The sequence below is a fragment of the Vombatus ursinus genome, unplaced genomic scaffold, assembly GCF_900497805.2.
Source record: "Vombatus ursinus unplaced genomic scaffold, bare-nosed wombat genome assembly UNPS02014799.1, whole genome shotgun sequence".
NCBI classification, from domain to species: Eukaryota; Metazoa; Chordata; class Mammalia; order Diprotodontia; family Vombatidae; genus Vombatus; species Vombatus ursinus.
In genome coordinates, this window is record NW_020954577.1 from 7257622 (window position 1) to 7280458 (window position 22837).

A 22837-nucleotide genomic window follows, 5' to 3' on the forward strand; every position below is an offset into this window, starting at 1 on the left:
GTAGGCACTTAGAAAATGAGTATCGTTATTGGTTGTGCTGAGGAAGAGAACTCAGTGTGTGTTATTATTTATAAAGATCTATCTTTCTAGACTTAACGTGTTTAATTCCACATCATACATTCCCCTGGCCTTCTTGCACTTGTTTCACACAAGGGCTCATCTCCCATCACCAGGCCTTTGCACAGGCTGTACCCTTTCTCCTCATCTCTGCCTCTTAGAATCCCTCATGTTCATCAAACGGCACTGTCCGCTAGATGAAGCTTTTCTTAATTCTCTGGCTTCAAGAGCCTCTCTCTCCAAAAATTCCCTTGTATGTGTTTTATACACATTTGTATCTAATACATGTGTACAAGTTGTTCCTATTGGCAGAGTGTAATCACTTCAAGGGCATTTCCTTTGAAACATTATTTTCTGTTGAACACAATTGGTTAAAATTGGAATTTTAGAAACACGGAATGGGTGAGCATATTGAAATCTCCACTGTGATATATCTTGTGGGTTGGAAATGATGTTGGGGTAGTTCAAGGCTTAGAGAAAGTTTTGGGTGTTATAGACTGCATTTCACAGCCTTAGTTGCAAATAAATTCCTGGTGGCTTTGAAGTGATTTTCAGAGAGAGTTCTGCGTAAGAAGAGGAATCTGCCTAATTTTTTTTTTTTCAAAGCTTCATCATAGCCATAAGATCATAGGTTTAGAGATCTATGGTAAGAGGGTAAGGGAGAAAACTACCTGGTAGCTTCCTATTTTAACTCATTATTCTTGCCAAGTAATAGGCTCCATTATTTCCACACTACTGAAGGATAGTAAGTGCTGCCAGCCCTCTCTAAATTTTAGTCCCCCAGGGCAATGGTCTAGCAGCCCTGCCTTAGTTGTGGCTCTGGAGACCTGGCTTTCAGACAGAGGCTCAATTAAAAAGAAGCTCTGTTAGTAAATGAATTCAGAGACTAAATGACTTCCTCACATCAGCTAAAATACTACCGTTATTGTCAGGGTCACAGCTAGCCCTGCCTGGCAGGTAGGCCTAATTAAAGGACTCTGTAATTTTGGCAACCTTTGGACACATTCAGGATTCTTTTTTACTGGGTGATGTTAACACTAAGCTGATGCTTGTTGAAGGGGGGAAGGAAGAGAAGAAGCATTTATTAAGCACCTACTGTGTGCCAGGCACTGTGCTAAATGCTTTATAAATATCTCATTTGATCCTCATGACAGCCCTGGGGAATAAGTCCTGTTATTATCCCCATTTTATAACTGAGGAAGCTGAGGCAGGCAGAGGTTGAGTGACTTGCCCAGGGTCACACAGCTAGTAAGAGTCTGGGGCAGCATTTGAACTCAGATCTTCCTGAGTTCAGGCCCAGCGCTCTACCCAGTGTGCTCCTACATAAAAGTTAGGATAGGCTTCCAAAACGGTGCGGCCTCCTGCTCTTGGATGGCAAACATCCTTTCTGATGTTCTATGTCTGTTAGATCCACAAGCTCTGGCTTCTCCCAGTCAGAGAGACAGGCAAGGTGCTTTCAAGGCCAGACTGCGACGGTCCTTTCACTAACACCATCCTCTCATTCATTATCAGATGATGTGTCCTTTGCACAATTCTTGGTCTGAAGCTGGCCAGTAGCTGCTTGCTGCTTTTGGAAGCTGAAATGTAGGCTCTGGAGTTGTGTGAGTGTATGAGCGTGTGTGTATGCATGAGTGTGTGTGTGCGCATGTGTATGTGTGCATGTACGTGTGTGAGTGTGTGCACAGAGGTGTATACATGTATATATGAGCACGTGTGTACATTTGTGCATGCATGAATGTGCAAGCATGTGTATGTGCATGTATGGGTGTGTGTATGTGGATGTGTGAGTGTGTGTGTGTGTGTGTGTGTGTGTGTGTGTGTGTGTGTTGGGGGTAAGATGTGAGCATCTCTCTTTTGGGTGGATGGCTTTTTTAAAAAATTTTATTTTTAATTTATGAAATAAAACAGGCCTTTCCATAACATTGTTTTAGATTCTGCTGTTTCAGACTGTGTCAACCCTGTCCTGATTTTCTGGGTGTTCCTGTAGCCTCTCCGCTGACATCCCCTTCCTCCAGAGTCTTAGCAAGGCCCCCAGGGCAGCATTGTGGAGCCTTAGCTCTGACCAGGACCCTTCTTACCAAGCTGGAAAAGCTTCCAGTTCAGTCAGCCGTGGGTTCCCCGTCTCTTGTCAGTGAACCAGCCTCAGCACCCTCGGAGAGCCCCATCTCCTGGTTGCACTGACTCAGAGTCATGCATTTTGGGCAGTAGCATTTCTGATAACCTCTCCTCCCAGTCACAAGTCCCTCAAAGTGCAGAAATCAGCTTAGCACGTGCCCCACCCTTTATCAAGACCCATTGCAGTTTTAGGCCGCCGCTTAAATAGATCTGTTCAGCATTGTGGCTGGGGCACCGGACTTGGAGTCAGGAAGACCGGAGTTCCAATCTTGCTTCAGGCACCATTGCAAATCACTTAACCTCTCTGTGTCTCAGTTTCCTCATCTGTAAAATGAAGAGGTGAGCTTGCTGACTTTCACAGTCCTTTCCAGGTCTCAGTCTGTGACCAAGTGAAAAGGTGGACGGTGAATGCAATGTCCTTTCATAACAAGATGCCCACAATCTGCTGCCACCTGATTCTTTCTTCCTAATTCATGTAACTTATTTCTAGGTCATTAACTACCCTGGCTTTCTGGCTACATGACATTCAGGTGGATGATTTCCACTGTCACGGCTTATTATCTGTAACAGAGCTTGAGAAAGGGGCCCTTTCAAGTGGATTTCTGCCACCGATGGTAGAAGGTCAAACAGCCATCACGAGTTGACAGTTGCTATTTGCCTCAAAGTACTCAAGGTTATGGTCATCCCATTATGTTTCTCAGCTGGCAATTTCTGAAGCTTTCATTACAGGATTTCAGGTGTCCACTTGGAGAGCTTTTTATAGAAGGCATCAATATCAAATGGCATATAAAAGCTGCCCCAAACCGTGATTCCTTTGTCAATCAATTCATAAAATGGATGTAGACCGGATCAGAGCGTTTGACGATGTGGTAATGAGTGAGCCAATTGGAATTCTGCTCCTATTGGCCGGTCTTTTAAACACAAGCAGGCATTCTCATTTTGCCAAGTGAATCCATCACATTATTTAATTTACTCTCCTGTCTCTTGGACCAACCATTCAGCACCATGGCAAATGTACCCATTTAGCTCCTGCAATATTTCTCTCTTCTCTGACTGCTAGGAGCCACAATTTGCTGGCTGTCCTGGCATGGGTCTGTCTCTCTTCTTGGCAAGGCTGTGAAGTGATTAAAAGGCACCAGGATTAAGCGTTATCAAAAATATGACCCATTTATCACAAGTAGGGGGGAGTCTGTCAGGATTACTTTAAGCTGTCAGATTAATCAAGATGGGCAATAAGATTGTTGTAGAAACCACAATTGGTAAATCAGGACACTTGGACAGAGAGAAAATTTAATATTTGAATAAGAAAAAAAAAGCACCGAGTTTATTAAATCCTGTTTTTGAGAATGTTGATGGGTTTTCAAAAGCACGTGATCATGAAAAGCAGTGAGACTTTGCTCACAGAAGTCAGGCCTGAGTCAGGGAGCTGTGGGTTCAAGTTCTTGTGACGCACAGTCATAGCGCGATCACAGGTACGTCGTTGAACTGCTCCGGCGTTCAAAGCCTGTCCCAATCTGGCTCCAACCTATCCTTCCAAACTGATTTCCCGTTATTCTCTTTCTTTATTCTCCCTATACATGTTACATCTCCCTTCTCCATGCCTTTATATAGGGATGGGCTGGTCTACAAGCCTGGAAAAACAGCTAATGATAATGGCTAACATGTATGTGTTGTGTTATATATTATGGGCAACTAGGTGGCACTATAGTGGATAGAGTGCTGGGCTGAAGTCAGGAGGACTCATTTTCCTGACTTCAAATCCAACCTCGGACGTTTCCTAGATGTGTGACCCTGGGCAAGTCACTTCACCCTGTTTGCCTCAGTTTCCTTATCTGCAAAATAAGCTGGAGAAGGAAATGGCAAACCCCTCCAAGATCTTTGCCATGATAACCCCAAATGGGATCACAAAGAGTTGGACCAGACTGAAACAATTGAACAACAACTATAATAACAACCTTTATCTAGTATTTACTGTGTGCCAGGTACTTTACGATTATTATCTCATTTCATCCTCATGCCAACTCTGGGATATAGGTGCTATTATTATCCCCATTTTACAGATGCGGAAACTGAGGCAGACAGAGGGTCAGTGACTTGTTTAGGGTCACACAGTGGTTAAGTATCTGAGGCCAGATTTGAATTCAGGTCTTCCTGACTCCAGGCCCAGTGCTCTGTGCACTGCACCACATACCTGCTTCATTGCTCTCTCCTCACAGCTTTCTCTTGGAATCTCTACCTCTTCCCAAGGCTCAGTTCTCAGGCCATCTTCTCTTCTTGGTCTTTTTTCATCTCCTTGGTTTCTAGTGCTCTCCTTATGTGATATTTAATTTGTGCACATTTTGGGTTTAATTCTGGTGGACAGTGTGTTGTCCTTTTTCCACGTGGTTTTAATTTCTTCCATCATTATTATTGGAAAGCCTCTTTCTCACCTTGTCCAGGGAAGGTCATACAGAAGTGGTCCTGAGACAATTGACCACCCTTCTATTATTCCTTTATATATAATGGTCTTTGGGCTGTTGCACAGGAGGGTAAAATCACTGCTTTTGGTAACTGAATAAAAATTGGGATGTGAACTCTTCCCACCTCTGTAGGCTGACTGCAGGTATCCTGGGGATGATTCCTGGAGCAGACAGGAGGATGGGGAAGATGCATGCTTCATCCTGTTCTTGCCCAGTCTTTGGTCTCTTCTGCTATGTCTCTATAATTTGGAAGAATTTTGTTCTGTGCTACTTTGAGTTTATAAGCACTTGAGATAGCAACATCTTTTTAAACACTGTTCAATGTTATATCCAAGGGATTACAGACAAAAGTCTGGTCTGTGATCACAGTCTCATTCTGGTGCAATTTGTTGGTTGAGTTCTCCAGGCTGTTTTGGGGTCTACATTTGTCCTATGAGACAGTGAGTGGCTGGTGCATGTCTTAGACACCAGGTCATTTTCCTCTTCCCCAAGAGGCAACTATTTGGTCCCATGGATAGAACACTGGACTTGGAGTCAGGAAGACCCGCGTTCAAATCTTACTAGCTGTGTGATTCTGGGCAAGACACTTCACCTCTAAGTGAGGTGAAAGAAACTGTAAAATAGAAATCATAATAGCACTTCCTTTCTAGGGCTGTTGTGAGGATCAAATGAGATAGTATTTGTAAAGTACTTAGCACAGTGCCTGACACATAGTAGGTGCCTAATAAATAGTGTCCTTTCCCCCTTCCCCTTCCTCCCACGATATAGATTGTCATCTATTTCACTCCTGCTCCTAATTGGTCTAGATGGATATCTTTTCAGATTTTCTTTCTGATGATCACCTTAGGTAATAAAAATAATGATAATTTATATAATATTCTACAGTTTTCAAAATGCTTTCACACGCTGTATTGGCCCCAATATAGGGTAAACCCCTAAATGAGATCTCTTCGAAAGGAGGAAAAAATACAGGTAGACACTGGAAAAAGAATTGCCCAAAGTGGAGGCCCTTAGTCAAGGAATGGCTGAACAAATTGTGGTTACCTGAATGTAATGGAATAATTCTGTGCTTTAATAAACAATGAATATGATGAAAACAGGGAAACAGGAAAAGACTGGGATCAAGTGATGTAAGAAGAAGTGAACAGAGCCAAGGATGCAGTAGACGAGTGACTCCGATGCTGTGAACAGAAGCAACAACCACACAAAAAAAAATCAAAAGAAGAAAAATTGTGTTTTCTTTGTAAAATTGTGAAGAGCAAGCCGGGCTCCAATGAAGAAGACACTTGCCCACCCTGTACCCACCATGCTTTGCAGAGATGATACATTTCACATATTTTGGGGTTTTTTCCTATGTGCTGGTCAGTTTTGCTGATTTTTTTCTCTTCTTGTTATATGGAATATAACATATTAGAATATATGGAATATAATATGGGGGAGAGAAAGGGTTATTTGGGGGAATTTTGGTGATGTAAAAAAATTCCAAAAGACATCGGTAACAGTTTATTGAAAATAATTGCACAAAATTATCAGTTGTGTAGGTTTTGGGTAGCCTATCTTTTTATTTAAATAAAGTCATTTTATTCTTCTTTTTTTTTAGATTACTATTCTCATCTTTGTCTTCTTTGCTGTCATTTTCTTACTAAGAGAGCATTCCTGGGGTAGTAGAATACTAAGCTACTCAGAGCTTTCATAGGCTCCTCAGCTTATGGACAAACTGGGGTGAAAAGATGAGTCTATGTTCTGACCAGTAGGATAGACGAGCTCATTTGCTCCTCACAACCCTGGAAGGCAAGCTAGGGAAGATTGCTATTTCTCTGTTACATATTAGGAAACTACTCAGGAAGGTTAAGTGACTGACTTGCCCACAGTCTGACAGCAAATTAATGGTGGAGATAGCCCTGGAACCTAGATCTTTTAACTCATAATACAATGTTTTTGTTGCTAGAACATAGTAATTGGATATGAAAATTCCTCTCTTGGAATGACTCAGATATTCATTTTCCTGTATTTCTTAAAAGAGATGATGACAAAAATATTTATAGCAGCTCTTTTTGTGGTGGCTAAGAATTGGAAAGCAAAGGGATGCCCATCAATTGGGAGGAATGACTAAACAAGCTGTGGTACATGATTGTAATGGAATATTATTGTGCTATAAGAAATGACAAGCAGGATGATTTCAGAAAAGCCTGGAAAGACTTACATGAACTGATGCAAAGTGAAGTGAACAGAACCAGGAGAACATTGTACATAGTAACAGCAATATTGTGTAATGAGGAACTGTGAATGACTTAGCTTTTCTTAGCAGTACTATGATTCAAGACAATTCCAGAGGACTCGTGATGAAACATGCTATCAGCCACCAGAGGAAGAACTGATATTGATTGATGACAGACTGAAGCAAGCTATTTTTCACTTTCTTTCATTCTTTTTCTTTTATTTGCATCTTCTTATGCAAAATGACTAGTATGTTTTATTAGTTTTACATAATTGCGCATGTATAGCTTATATATGCTTGCTGTCTCAGGGAGTGAGGAAAGGAGGGATAGATTTTGGAATTCAAAAAAATTTTTTTTTTTTTGGTAAGGCAATTAGGGTTAAGTGACTTGCCCAAGGTCACACAGCTAGTACGTGTCAAGTGTTTGGTCTGAGGCCGGATTTGAACTCAGCTCCTCCTGACTTCAGGGCCGGTGCTCTATCCACTGCACCATCTAGCTGCCCCTGGAATTCAAAATTTTAAAAAATGTTTAAAAAATTTAAAAATAATAAAAAAAGAGATGATGAATATAGCCTAAATTGTCACCCATGCCTAGAATGCCCTCCCTCCTCTCCTTTGCCACTCTCAGGATTCCAAGCTCCATTTAAGGCTCTGCTCAAGTCTCCTCTTCCACAGGAGCCTTTTCCCGATCTCTCTCTCTCTCTCTCTGTCTCTCTGTCTCTCTCTGTCTCTGTCTATCTGTCTCTCTCTGCCTCTGTCTCTCTCTCCTCCCCCCCTCCCTTTGCTCTTGTTACTACTGATTGATTTCCTCTGTGTATATTTCATATTTATTTTTCTGGGTTCGTGTTGTTTCTCCCAGTAGAATGGAGGAATGAATGAGTGAGAAAAACTAACCAGGCTTCACAGATATCTTACCATGCTTCAGCCCAGGTGCCGTCTTCCCACCCCAACTGTCCACCCCCTTCTGTCTTTACATACGGGTAATTGCTGTTACCTTACAGGTGATGTAGTGTATAGAACACTGGGTTTGAAATCAGAAAGACTCATTTTCATGAATTCAAATCCAGTCTCAGACACTTACTAGCTGTGTGACCTTGGGCAAGTCACTTAACCATGTTTGCCTCAGTTTCCTTATCAGTAAAATGAGCTGGAGAAGGAAATGGTCAACCACTCCAGTATTTTTGCCGAGAAAACCCCAAATGGGGTCATGGAGAGTCAGACGTGGCTGGACAACAGCTCAACACCAACTTGCACGTTCTAACAATTTATCTTGTCATCCAAAGAAGACCCCCATTGCTCCTTGTCCTGAGCTTCCTCGCACCATCCCTGGGCCTCCCCAGACCAAACCTCCCTTGTTAGAGGGTCAGGACCGTCTCGTTCCGTATTTGTGTCCCCAGCGCTTCACACAGTGTCTGACAAAGAGGAGGAGGACAGTGCTAGGAAGGTGGCTTATGCTTTCCTTGACAGAGGGAACTCCTCCTTCCAGTGCAAGCCAGCACCTTCTGGAGCGTTAGAGCCTCAGAGTGCTGCCTGGGGATGCTGAGAGGTGGAGGGACTTACCCAGGGTCATACAGCCGGCATGTGTCAGGAGGCAGGACTTGAATTCAGGTCTTCCTGGTTTCAGACCAGCTCTTTTAACACTCCTTCATGCTGACTCTCCTGGCACAGAGTAAATGCTCTTTGTTAATTTATTCAGTAGAATATGAGGTAATTAAGGGCAGGGACTGTTTTCAGGTTTTGTCTTTGTATTTCCATTGTATATTGCAATACCCAGTACACGATAGGCCCTTAATAAATGCTTAAGTTGAACTGAGCTCCCTCTTTCCTAAATAGCCACCTTTTCAGCAGATTCCAGAAACCTGTGAAAAGTCTAGGGACTCATTCTCCATTGTCTGAATGCCTGGCAGAATTCTGAGGGTGGGGCAGCTAGGTGGCTCAGTGGATAGAGCACTGGCCCTGGAGTCAGAAGGACCTGAGTTCAAATCCAGCTTTAGACACATAACTCTCCTTAGCTGTGCGACTCTGGGCAAGTCACTTAACCCCAATTGCCTCATCGAAAAGGAAAAAATAATTCTGAGGCTCCTGGGTCTCCAGAGTTTCTGAGAGACGGATGGAGGAGAGATGGGGGAGTTGAGCTGGTCCAAGAGCCTCCCCATTTCTCTTTCTGATGGCCTTCTTCCCCCAAATGGTGCCACTAAAGAGGAGGGACACTCATCTCTTTTACAAATGGGGGTGTCAGGACCAGAAGGGAGGGGAGCCAAGTCATTTATGAAAAAAAGGATTGATATTGGGCGTGCGGTTCCCAATTTGGCTTTGTATAGGAGTCTGCCCCAGTGACTGATTTGCTGTGAATGAAGTTCACATAATTGCCCGGGGATGTGCTACCACTGACTGGCTCAGTAAAAGGGAAATGGGGAGAAAACTCTGCATCCTCTTCTAGCACGAGTCCACCAGTGAGCAGCGGTGCAAGGCAGGGGTCAGAAGGAGGCCTTCACGCTGGCTTGGTGTGCCAGGGCTGGTTAGCAGCTTGCTTCCAAAATTGCATTACAAAAATTACATATTTCATATAATCAGGTCTGTCTCTTACTTAATCATCCTATACAGCGTATAAATCTTTTGAATGGACAGGTCTATAAATCATAGGCATTTTTCATTTACCACTTATTCTAGGCCAGGCAGTTTCTTATTTAAATTGCTATATGAATAAATCTAATAATCCTTATTCACTTACATCATCTCGAACTTTTAAATCTTATTCTGACTGAGGTCATAAGTGAAATCAGCAGTGAGGGTGAAACATGCAGCTGTAACAACTCTAATAGCTTACCAAATTATATTAGAGCACTCGAATAACATTAGGAAAAATGTGGAAGAATGGGGCTGCATTATTAAAGCGGGATCTGCTGAGTCAGGGAAACTGAGGCTCGGTCTTCCAACTCTGAAACCTTTCAATCAATCAAGCAAGTGGGTGAACAACAAGCCTTTACTACACTCCTATGATGTACCAGGCACAATCCTAGACTGGGGATATGAAGACAAAAATTAAGATTCCCTGCCCTCAAGGAGCTTACATTCTTCTTTCACTTAACTTTCCTTCAACCGAGTGCTGTGGGTAGACACTCCATTCCTTTGAACCCTTCTGGGAGGATCTGTACTCCTTATAAATATCTCCCCACCACCGTGTAAGTGATGAAATAATCTCATAGGTCTGCACATTATAAAATGTCTTGGGGGTACATCTCTTACCAGTATTGAGAGAGCATTTTCAACGATTAAAAAAGGCGAAGCTTTATAAAAGAAATGAGATGTTTCCATCTGAGTGAGCGACTCCATGTTTTAAGGAGAGGGATATGGTTTGAATCTGTGATGAAATTAGTGGGTGAGGGAACTCCCTCTATCACTGTAGGTCGGCCCCTTCTCTCCAAATGGTAGACTTAGAGTGTCCCATTTTTCTAGAGCAGAGATGTCAAATGCATAACCCTGTAGAGGCATTTTATCCCCAACACTCCTAAGTGCAGACAGAAGCAGATTAAAATGTGATGGGAAATAGTGACCAAAATAAGCAAAAATTCAATAGAACATAGATAATGCTAACATGAGGCTTTCTGAGTCAATATGGGCCTGTAGGAATCCTTATGTGTGGGTTTGGAGGCCTCTCTTTCTTTCTGAGTCTGGCACCATTGATAAGTCAAGAGGCCTGCCCAGAATCATATAGCCAATGTGTCCAAGGTGGTCCGGTCTTCTGGCCAGCTCCCTAGACAGGCAGGGGTATTGTCGGATTAAGAAAGGCCCCTTTTTGTTTCCTAGGCCCTGGTTCTTGTTAGCAAGGCCCAGGAGGTGTGCTCCATCTTCTCAGTGGGGTGTAAATGGGCACACCCCACCTTCCACAGCTAGAGTAGTCTAGAATGCTGAATCATAACTCCCCTCCCTGAAACCACATCTGTAGCTGCGGTTCTCAGCACATCACTCTGCCAGCTGGTTCTTGTCTTAAGCCTGGAAGATTGTATTCTCTGACAGCTACCATGGGCCAGTATAACTCACCTCTGAGAAGGTGAAGGGGCTGGTTAAAGTCTTCTTCAAGGAAGCCTCTGACAGGCCTTTGACAGCCTGAAGAGTTCTTCTGCATATAAATCACCTTGGCTCTGTCTTCTTAAATGCACGCTCTTTTTGTCCCCCGCCAGAAAGGCATCGATAGATGTAGGGCTTCTGAGCCCAAACAAAACAAATAATCCCATGATTATTTGGAGACAAAACTCAGCGATAACTACCTGTAACTTAACACTGGCAGGAGTCACGTGTAATGATGACTTGGCAGGGATATCATTGATCCTGGGAATCATAGAAAAAGAACCATGAGCCATTCTACAGCTGCATGAAGGAAGTCCTCTTATATATATCTGTCCCCAGATCCCATCTTTGTCCATGGTTCTCAATTAGTAGGGATGGCTACAAAGTCACTACATATTATTGAACTCCATGGGGAAGGAGCCGTGTATTTGGCATCAAAGGACTTGGGGTTGGATTCTACCTCCATTCCTTGTTACCTCTGACCATGGACAGTTACATCTCCCTCTCTGGGCTTCAGTTTTCTCCTCTCTGAAAGCAAGGGAAATGGACCAAGGTCCCCTCCAGCTTTAAATCTCTTATCCTATGGCGCTGTAGCGCCTTGGGCGGCTACTTTAATTAAAATTCATGACGTGTGAAGGAGGAATCATTCATTTAAACACTGGATTTTTTCTACCTCATCAACTTATTCTCCCATATAATGTGTGTGGTTTTCACAGATAATGCTTTCAAAATAAATTTATCCTTTTTCCCAGTTATTTCACTCATTCTTCACTATGAAAACATAGAAACTGTGAAAAATAATTGGGGGGGGGGAATGGAGCTTGGAGTGAGAGCCAGATGAATCAGATTATTGCAAAATGCATTTGTGGATAGAATGGGAAGAAAACAAACAGAAGTAAGAAGGAACAGAACTGCCTGGATTTTAATGACAATTAGTCTCATTGGTAACGATGATGGAATAACCAGATTGGAATTCTACCACAAGTGGCAATGATGTTGAACCATTTCATTACTGTTAGCATCCAGTTGCCTTCTGGCTTTTTGGAATGGGGCAGGGGACATAGTGAGGCCTAGGAGTTTTTCAATTTAACCAACACAGTCTTAGCACTAAGACTTTTGGGACATTCTGTTTTTCCAGCGTACGAGGTAATGAGCTCAGTTATGTCTATGATGCTGTCAAGAAACACCCCTTAAAACTTAGCTCCTTTGGGCCCATCTTGGATCTCAACACCCTAGTTGAGGAGGAGGAGAATAGGGGATGCGGCTAGGTTTGGTGGGAGCAGATTGGGGGAATGAGAACCAGGGCCCATCCAGCCAAGCCCGTATGAGGGGCTCTGAGGCCCAAAGTCCTAAGCTCTGAACAAAACACTAGTGGTTGGGAATGCCCTGAAAGATGAATATTGTGCTATTTCTCAATCACTTGTTTCTTCAACAAATATTTACTGAGTTCCTTTATATTTTTCTAAAATTTGAATACCTTCATGCTTTCCTGCGCCATATATACCCGCCCATTCATCCGTTGCTCTGTGTTGGTGTTTCTTAAGTATTTCACATTTTAAAAAGATGCAGACACAGAGTGGAATGATCCTGTTCATGCTGACTTTTAACACCTCCAATTGGAAAGGCTTCGTGATGGTGACAGGTTATTGTGAAGGGGATTGCCTCCCTACTTAATTTCTTCATTTTTGTTTTTTTAAATGTGCGGATGGATGGTGCAGAGGATAGCACGCTGGGCTTGGAGTCAGGAAGACCTGAGTTCAAATTTGGTCTGAGACTAGGTGTGTGACCTTGGGCAAGTCATTTAAACTGCCATGTGCCTCAGTTTTCTCATCTGTAGAATGGGGTCCATACTAGCACTCACCAGCAGGGTTGTTACAAGGATCAAATGAGATAATTATGAAATGCCTGGCATATAGTAAGTCTATATAAATGTTAGCCATATTATTAGTTAAAGCTCATCCTTCCATATCCCCTCCATTATTTTTGGGGTAGCTCTTTTCTAAATCTTTGGATAATCAGTATCAGAGAATGTTGAGGGTGGATGGGCCCTAGGAGACTGTCTCGTCTAACCTCCTACTTCTATAGATGATAATTGAGAACTGAAGCCACTTACTCAAAATCACACCGTGCGTCACCCGACCTGGCAGAGCTGAGAGCTGTCTCGGGACTCCTTGGTTAGTGCTCCCAGGACACCATCGAGGCCATCTCGGGTCTCCATCCCTGTAGGAGAAAGCATTCAGGGTCACAGTGAGCTGGAGCTGTGGTTTTCAGTTTCTGTCACTCAGAGGACAAGAGGCGTTAAAATATATTTTCTGCCCCATTGGGTTTGGACTCTAACAATTGCCTGGCATCTCCCATGTCATTTTGCTTGAGAAAAGGCCTCTCTATTGCATGGGGCTGGGAAGGACAAGATATCAGGAAGGAAAAACTTGGGAGACATTACTTTCCCCCCTCACTTCCCACTTTCATTGGGGGCCAATAGGAGTGAGGGGCTCTTCTAAACCTGACCCTCATCCTATCTCCTGTTGGCAGGAGGGTGGGGCCGACTTTGTAGGGCCACGCAGGACATCCCCTGGCTGGTAGAGAAAAGGTGGCAAAGCCCCCGGCCAGATGCTGACCCTGGATACTGGCTGATAGGCTGATGGACAGCGCCCTCCTGGTGAACTCTGGAATCCAACTGGATGCATCCATCTCCTTGGAGGGCTTCAGAGCGACAAGACTAGGCAGACGAAAAGAGACTGTCAGGCCATACGGATGGCAGCAGCATCAACTGGTGTAGGAAATTGAGCACTGTGTATTGTCAGCAACCCAGCAAATGGCGCCCTCTCCTCTGCCGCCTTGTGACTGATTGGTTGGAGGTCTGTGCTAATCTCTTCCTGAGACGTAAAGGGGCCTGGAAGAAGAATGAGAGGGGTCATTAATGCAAAGCGATAGGCCCTTGTCTGGCATATTTAAAGCAAGGTCAGGATGGGACTGTGCAAGTCTCTCGTCCGCCCTGGGACTCAGTTTCCCCATCTGTGGAATGGAGACAGGGAGGAATTGGGGGGGGGCTCAGAGGGCCCGTCTAGCTCTGCTTCTAGGACCCTATGACTTTGGCACAAGGAAGAGGGGCCAAGGGTCTGTCCATATTGCTGCTGCGGGAAAGACACGAGCAGGCTCCGGAGTGGGGCAGGATAAGAACAGCTCGTATTGATAGAGCGCTGGGGCTGTTTTATTTAATTTGATCTTCATTAAAGCCCCCATTTTACAGATGAGAAAAAGGGATGAAATAACTTGCCTGGGGCCCCGCAGCTGGCATGTGACTGAGGCAGAATTTGAACCCGGGTCTTCCTGAGCATTGCAGTCACTGTGCTCCCCTACTTCATAGAGCCCCTCCCTGGAGTGCGGTCAAGAGGAGGCAGTAAGAGGCTGATGCCAAGGATAGAGGCGGCTAGGTGGTCAGTGGACAGTGCCAGGCCTGGAGGCAGGAAGACCTGAGTTCAAATGTGGCCTCAGATAGTTACTAGCTGTGTGACCCTGGGCAAGTCACTTAATCTGTGTGTGCCTCAGTTTCCTCATCTGTAAAATAGGGATAATAACAGCCCCCTCCCCCCTTCCAGGGTTGGTGTGAGGATCAATTAGACAATAATTGTAAAGTGCTTAGTCCACTGCCTGGCACATAGTAGGTGCTATACAAACCTTAGTTATTGTTATTGTGTTATTGTTATTACTAGCTGTGGGACCCTGGGGCAAGTCACTTACCCCCTGTCTGCCTCAGTTTCCTCATCTATAAAATGGAGATAACCACTTCTTTCCCAGGGTTGTTGTGAAGATCAAATGAAATCATAATTGTAGAGTGCTTAGCCCAGTGGCTGGCACATAGTAGGTGCTACATAAACCTCAGCTACCATGGCAAGCTTCCCTCACTTTCCCCAGTTCAGTGTGAGCACACCACATTCCTTCCCTTGTAAACCCAACCTCACCTACATCCTGGCCCATTTTTTCCCTTAGAATTTGCTTTTTTTCTATATTTTCCTAAGCATTTTATATTTATGAGGATTTATATAATGACCTTGGAGTTGAGCTGGACACCTCTCTCACCATTTTCAGTTTTTTCAGCACAGACACACTCATACACAAACACTCACCCTCGCACACACTTACACATCTACTCAAACACATACTCTCACAGGCACTCACACCCACACACACTCACACACACACACACACTGACTCACATACCCCCTCACACACATACTCATATACTCACACACTCACATACACATACGCACAAATGCTCACCCTCACCCTCACACACACGCCTGTGTACACACACACTAATACACAGACATACTCGCTTACACACATACACGCTCACCCTCAAACACACTCCCATGTGCACGCACACACACACAAATGCTCACACTCACAATACGCTTACACACATGCTCCCATGCACACACACACCTTTACACATACACACAAATGCTCACACTTATAACACCCTTGCACACACACACACTCATACACACACACCTTTACACATACACACAAATGCTCACACTTATAACACCCTTGCACACACACACACTCTCACACACACACACTCTCACACACACAAACTACACACACTCACACACACACACAGAACTTTGGGACCAGCGAGGTCATTCATTCCAAGCTCATCACTTTACAGATGAAGCATAAACCAGGAAGGTTCATTGACTTGCCCAGGGATGCACAAGCTGGGATGGGACCCAGGTTCTCCTGCCTCTCAATCTCGGGCCCCAGCTGACCCGGGCAGGCCTAATCTCCCCCAGACCCTGAGGGCCTCTGGCACTTTCTGTCATCTTTTCAAACTCAGCAGGTGTAACACCAAACCTATTGTCTTTCCGATCAGTTTCCATCAAGTCCTTATGACTTCAATCACTCAAGCCATCAACATTTATTAAGCGCCCACTTCCCATATGAACTGCTGCATCCTCTCTAGTCTCTCGGCCTCTCCCCCTTTTAGTTTATTTGTTATGCCCCCACTGGGTTAACACCAAAATGGCCAGAATCTAGCAACACCCAAAAAGACCAGTCCGTGGCAATGGACACAGCACATTTGCACATGCTAGAAATAGTAGGTTGAAAGTTTTTATTTCCAAGGAAAATTATAATATCTGCTTGGATTTGTTTGTATTTAAAGTGCATTTGCATAGGGAGGAGAAATTATGAAATTGCAAATTTGTATTCAATTTTAAATTAAATATTAAATTATAAATTGTAAAATTATAAAAAAATATTTTAAAATTGCGACATCAGTTGATGCATTGATGCACCCGGCCCTTCTATTAATCTCCCTAAAAATGTGCTTTTGTCACTTCCCTCTCCTTCTCGTGCAAACTTTCAGTGGCTCTGTACTGTCAATAGGACGGAGGCCCAAATCCTCAGGCTTGCATTCAATGCCCATTTCCTGAAGCAGCAGGACTCTAGATTGGGGTTCGAAGACCTGGGTCTTTGTTGGCATTGTTCCTCACCAGCTGTGTGACCCTGGACAAACCCCTTAGCTTTCTGCAGACTTGATCTACTTTCTATGTAAATGAACCTGCTTTTCCAGACTGTATCTAGCATTATTCCCCGTCTCACACACTTGTTTTTGTTGTTCAGTCCTTTTCAGTTGTGGTTGACCCTCTGTGACCCCATTTGAGGTTTCCTTGGCAGATACCAGAGTGGTTTGTCATTCCCTTCTCCAGCTCATTTGACAGATGAGGAAACCGAGGCAGACAGGGTGAAGTGACTTGCCCAGGGTCACACAGCTGGCAAATGCCTGAGGCTGGATTTGAACCGGAGAGATGAGTCTTCCTGACTTCAGGCCCAGCGCCCTGTGCACTATGGCGCCCCCTAGCTGCCCACACCCTCTCACTATCTTACAGCGAAAGTGGCTTACTCGTTGCTCCCAATAGAAGAGCCGTCTCCTGCCTGCTGGTCTTTGCACAAGCTGTACCTTTAGCCTGGAGCACTCCCCTTCCTCCCCTCTGCTGGTTAGGTTCCCTGGCTTACCACACACTTCCGACGGCGCTGCTTACACCAGGCCCTTCCAGATCTCTCAGGTTTTTGTGATTTTTCGCCTCCTGAGATGAGTTCACATGACGAATCTTAAGCCTTGCTGCCTGACAGCTGGGTCCCCCTCACCCTCCTTCTCCCTAGAACAGAAACCGTTCTATTTCTTTGTTATAGCGCTGCCCCTGGACCTCAGGGTCATCCGTCAAGGGCCCAGCCCCCTCATTATACACAGGGAAACTGAGGCTCGGATAGAAGTGACTTGCTCCAGGCTGCAGAGATGATGAGCAGCCAGGGCGGGGGAAGTGGGGGCTTGATCCCAGGTCGTCTGATTCCAAATCCAGCCTTGTCTGCCATCCACCACACTGGAGCTACATCGGGACCCTTCCTGTACTGAATCTGAGATCCTGGTTGGCTTTCCCAAGGTCTAGTGGGAGCCGGTGAGAGCCTGCCTGGGGGTGCAATGGAGCTCCTGTCTCCTGGGCCCGCTCACAGCACCCTCCCCGCCATGATGGCGAGCTGTGCTCCCCTGGGTGCCACCCTCGTGCAAACGCACACAGCCTTCCCTCCTTATTTCCCTGATCACAGCGCTGCAGCACCACTCTTGTCTGCAGTTGTGGGTGATTCCCCCAAAGGACCATCACATGGGGTTGGGGTGAAGAGGAATGGCGGCCCTCGGGCCACACAAGAGTGTTGTGATTTCAGCCAGCAGGGAGTGCTCGCTCTGCCTCTGTCTGTCTGTCTCTCCCTCCCTCTCTGCGGCTCTCTCTGTCTTTCAGTATCTCTGTCTCTCTGTCCCTGTGTCTCTTTGTCTCTCTGTCTCTGTGCCTTTCTCTGTGTCTCTCTTCATCCCTCAGCGTCTCTGTTTCTCTGTCTCTGTTCTCTTTGTCTGTCTCTCTTTATCTCTCACTGTCTCGTTTTGTGTCTGTCTCTGTGTCTGTCTCTCTCTGTCTCTATGTTTCTATCTCTGTGTCTGTCTCTGTCTCTGTGTCTCTGTGTATCTCTGTCTCTGTCTCTCTCTGTCTCTATCTCTGTGTCTCTGTCTCTGTGTCTGTCTCTGTCTCTGTCTTTCTGTCTCTGTCTCTGTGTCTGTCTCTGCATCTGTCTCTGTCTCTGTGTCTCTATCTCTGTGTCTGTCTCTGTCTCTGTGTCTCTCTCTGTCTCTGTCTCTCAGTTCAAGCATGCTGGATCCAGCTCCCCTGAGAGGCCCAGGTTACATCCAACAGGATATGCTCTCTCCCTTCCTGCCCTATGTAATAGGGTGGTGCCGCTGCTCTGGGTAAATATTGAATCTTGCTCTGGAAAGCCAGGGACACTTTCTGGTGGTCCTTCTTAGGGTTTTTTGGAGGATATTTTTTTCAGGGGGAGGGGGCAAGATCTGAAAACTGCTCCTTTATTCCCAAGACAAAGCTACATTGTGTGGAAGAAATCATCCCTAACCTGCACAAGAAAGGTGAATGGCTGTGAGGTAAGGCTCGGGTGAGTGCCTAATAAAACAAAGAGCTGGTTGGCTGAAGACGAACCATCCCGGTGATGGGGAGTATCTCCCCTTGATGATGGGATGGCTCCTTGGCTCAGCTCCGTCTTCCCTGCCACCTTCTAAAAGACACCTTGGCTTCAGGTCGGCTTGGGGAGGGGCTGGGCCAGAAAGCCATCTGTGAATACAAGTCCCTATTTTCCTATAGCATCTTCTTTTGGAAAATTAATTGGGCCCCACTAAAAATGGACCGTTGTTCAAGTTTGTCTCAGTTCAGAAAATTGAAAAAGCCCTCTTGGAAGAAGTCAGGAGGGTATATGAAAGGCCTCATTGTCTCGTGTCCGCTTCCTTTAAGGGCAAATCTGGCAGGGACACCGGCTCGATTGCCAAGAGAAAATGAGTCTATATATTGGGGCTTACTCTCTGCCAGAAAAAGTAAAGGCAGCTGGCAACAGCGGGCTCTTGGGAAGGCCCCAGGTCCCGTCTCAGGGAAAGGCACATGTTTCCTATCCTGTCGCTCACATGTGTCTCTGGGTAAGTGGTGGCCCTCTGGTGATGCCCACGAGGAAAGGAGGAAAGCTCTCACCTGGAAAAGCCATCACGTTCTTCTCCAGATGGTGGATGAGGGTGATGGTGACAGGCCAGGCCGAGGCCATGCCGGCATCCCCGGCTTGGCTCCATGGAGCAGCCAGCCGGCTCATCATTAATACCTAGCACGGATAAAGCATTTTAAGGTTTACCAAGCACTTTACAAATCTTACCTCGTTTCGTCCTTGCAAAGACCCTGGGAGGCAAAGGCAATTATTATCCCCATTTTAGAGATGAGAAAACTGAGGTGGAGAAAGTTAAGTGATTTGCTTGGGGTCACACGGCTAGTCTATGAGCCTGTGATCCAGCTTTGTCTCTGCGTGCCTGGGTGGCCTTGGACAAGACACCTCCTATTTCTGGACCTCAGTTTCCTTATTTGTACAGTTAAGAGGGAGTCTGAGTCTATGAAAATAATATAATCCAGTCCAGCAGTAAGATACAGTCTCAAACCTATCTATCTATCTATCTATCTATGTATCTATCTATGTATCTATGTATCTATGTATCTATCTATCTATCTGTCTATCTATCTATCTATCTATCTGTCTGTCTGTCTATCTATCTATCTGTCTATCTATCTGTCTGTGGATTCTTCTATATAGCTATCTATTTATCATTTATCTCTAGTTATTTATTTATTTGTTTATCTATCTATCTATCCATCCACCTATTCATTAATCTGTGTACCCATCTACTTATCTGTCCATCCATCCATCCATCTTTCTATCATCTATCTATTCATTTATCAATCATTCTATTTGTTTATGTGTTTATCTATCTACCTATCTACAAACATTTATGAAGGGCCAGGGACTGTGAATACAGAGACAAAAATAAATTAGGCCCTGCCTTCAAAGAGCTTACATTCCATTGGGGAGACATGTACCTCTGGAGTTATAAGTAAAATCTATAGAAAATAAGAAAACGTAATTTTGGAGGGGGGGACAACCACCGTTGGGAGGAAGCCCATGGAGAAGACTAGGGATTGTGAGAGCTGAGAAGGTCGGAGTTCCAAGCAGTGGGCACAGCCCATGCAAAGGCACAGATGGGAGATGGAGTGGTGAGTATAAGGAACAGTAAGAAAGCAAGTTTAGTTGGATTGAAAACTGTGTGAAGGGGAGTAATGTATCACAAGGCAGGGAAGGTAGGTTGGAGCAAGGCTTTAAATGTCAAACGGAGGATTTTGTTTTTGAATCTAGCAGTAATGGGGAGCCAGCAGAGTTTATGGACCGGGGAGTGCTGCGCGTCCTTAGGGCAATCAGGTGGAGAGGCGGGAGGCAGGAAGTCACTTAGGAGGCCCTGCAATAGTTCAGGTGAGAGCTGAGGAAGGCCCATCACAGAAGGAGGGTCCAGGCAGGAGCACAGGCTCCAGAGAACAGGCGGGGGATGGAGGTTACCTGGCAGCAAGCATCTCTGGGTCTGAGGCCGACCGCTGGTTGCGGACGCACTGCCAGACTCTGCCTCTTGATTCAAAGTCACGAACCACCCTCGTATGTTGGGGCTGTCTTCGTGGGAAGGACAGGTAAGAGGTCACCTGTGAATGCTGCCAGCAGACCACAGGATTAGGATTTGGGAGCTGGGAGGGGCCGTAGAGAAGGAAACTGAGGCCCCAAGTCTTAGCCAGGTCATGCAGGGTAGCAAATAAGAGAGCTTGTCCCCTGATCGTTCAGAAGAGTTCCATGTCCCCTTTCTTTCCTCTCTCCCCTGGGTGATTTACCGTGGGGTTAAATCAGATGAAGTCCAGCACTAGTCTGGAAGGGAAGCCACTGCTTACGTATGCTCACCGGTGGCTGGCTCCAGTATTGCCCTGGTACCCATGGCCTGGAGGAGGTACCTGAGAGGAAGGTCTGGAGGGCTTATGGGCCCTCTATGGACCACTTAGGAGGGGACCAGATGGGAACTGCTCACTCCAAGCTGGACCAGATGGCCTCTAAGGGCCCTTCTCACTCTGGGATTCTGTGGGGTTGGGAAGGCATGAATAGGTTACACCCTGTGCTGTGGGAGGCAGTACCTGCACCCATGAGACGAAGCCGTCGTCACCTTGAAATATCACAACGGCATCACCTATGCTTGGAAACGGGTGACGCAGATCCAAAGCAAGCTGGGTATTTGGCCTCAGAAGATCTATTTGTCTGTTTGTGGATTCCTGCTTGGTTTCACGAACACCTCGTTACAAATCCAGGGTCCTCCAAGCTCTCTCCCAAGCCCAACAGGCTGGGAACCCCTCCTCCAGAGACCCACGTCTGATTTCCCCTTACACAGTCCATGGTACCTTTGCTTGGGGCCTCATTGAGGCTGTCCTATGGGGATGGAAATGAGACTTACCAGTTGGAAATTTTCAGGGTCCCATCAGGAATCTTTCTGAGGAAGAGGAATCCCATGAGCTCGCCGTACCAGTACTTTGGAACCTGTGAAAAGAGCTCACATGCTTTGGCGAAGCTCTCTCCAGTTCCTCCCTTGAATTCCTTCCAACATCTTGAGTGGATGCCTCTACTCTCAATACACTGAGTTTAATCATTAGGTCTAGTCATTGACAGCTGTCGTTTGAATTCTTCTGGGCTATCTGATGGCTCTGGGGTATCTGACTTTGACAGTTTCTTCGGTTAGATTAATGTTGTCTTACATTATTAATTCCACTTTGTGTCTCATGATGGCTTCTTCCCGTGGGTATATTTGGAGATCTGTTTACCATTGAAAATACTATGGATCACAATCGTTAAGATTGTTAGCTATAACTAGAGAGGCAGTGTGTCATGATGGATAGAGAGCTGCCTTGGCAATCAGGAAGGCTTGGGTTCAGATCCTGCCTCTGACATACCAGCTGGGTCACCCTGGCAAATGGAGGAACTTCTCGGTGCCCGGGCTTGGCAATTTGTTGAGCCCATTCATTACAGAGAAGGTCCCAAATTGATTGGGTAGAGGGGATTGCCCAATTATGAAGGAAATGACATCAGACCATCCCTATTTTCCACTCTAACATTTATGTGGCATTTTGAGGTTTGAAAGGAGTGCTTTATGTGCATTATACTATCTGATCTTTGCTACACTCTTGTAAGAGAGGGGCAATGATGATGCCAATTTTACAAATGGGGAGCTTGGGACTGAGAGAAGTTAAATTGCCTGTAGTTACGCAGTTAGGTTAGAAACTATCTGAGGAAGGATTTGAACTCAGGACTTCTTGACTCCATGCCTTTACACCATCTCCCATGTAAATACTACACGTAGTCATTTACAAGGACTTTTGGAGTCCTTGCAAGATGCTTTTATGTTCCTTTAAATATATACATATAAATTTATACACACACACACACACACACACAGAGTTTTAATTAGCCAAGTTCCACCTTCTCTTCCTCCCTCTCCCCATTCCCAATTAAGAACACAAGAAAAATAAAACCCATTACAAACATGTAAGGTCAATCAAAACAAATTTCCACATTGGCTCTGTCCTATGATACGTTTGTCTCATTCTGCCTCTGTATGTACCAGTTTTTCTCATTCGCCTTTTGGAATCCTGGCTGATCATCACGCTGATGAGAGGTCAGCACAACAGTATCCCATTGTATTTATTTGCCATAACTTCTTCATCTGTCCCCCAATTTGTGAGCACTCCTACAGCTTCCCGTCCTTTGCCACTTCAAAAAGAGCTATAGAGATTTTTTGCATATCTTTCTTTAGAGTTTGTTTTCTTTAGAACACATCCCCTTCTTAATTTAACTTCCCTCTACTTCCCCTCTCCCTTCTCCCTCTAATTTCCTGTGGAGTGTAATGGATTTTTGTACCAACTCTCTCCCCCCCCACCCTCTGTCTCTGTCTCTCTCTGCCTCTTTC

At 45.2% G+C, this 22837-nt stretch overlaps 1 long non-coding RNA gene across 2 annotated transcripts; it reads right to left on the reverse strand.

Moving 5' to 3' along the window:
• Positions 1 to 8023: 8023 nt before the first annotated feature.
• On the reverse strand, positions 8024 to 21416 carry LOC114050615. 2 transcript variants are annotated; one of them, XR_003570039.1, is made up of 7 exons: positions 21332 to 21416; positions 20404 to 20549; positions 19005 to 19128; positions 13536 to 13810; positions 13031 to 13137; positions 10891 to 11178; positions 8024 to 8508 (listed from the first exon to the last, which is right to left on the reverse strand). It is a non-coding gene; the product is annotated as an uncharacterized LOC114050615 (long non-coding RNA). The 2 variants fall into 2 exon arrangements; XR_003570038.1 differs by lacking the exon at positions 8024 to 8508 and having other exon boundaries at positions 9188 to 11178.
• Positions 21417 to 22837: the final 1421 nt, after the last annotated feature.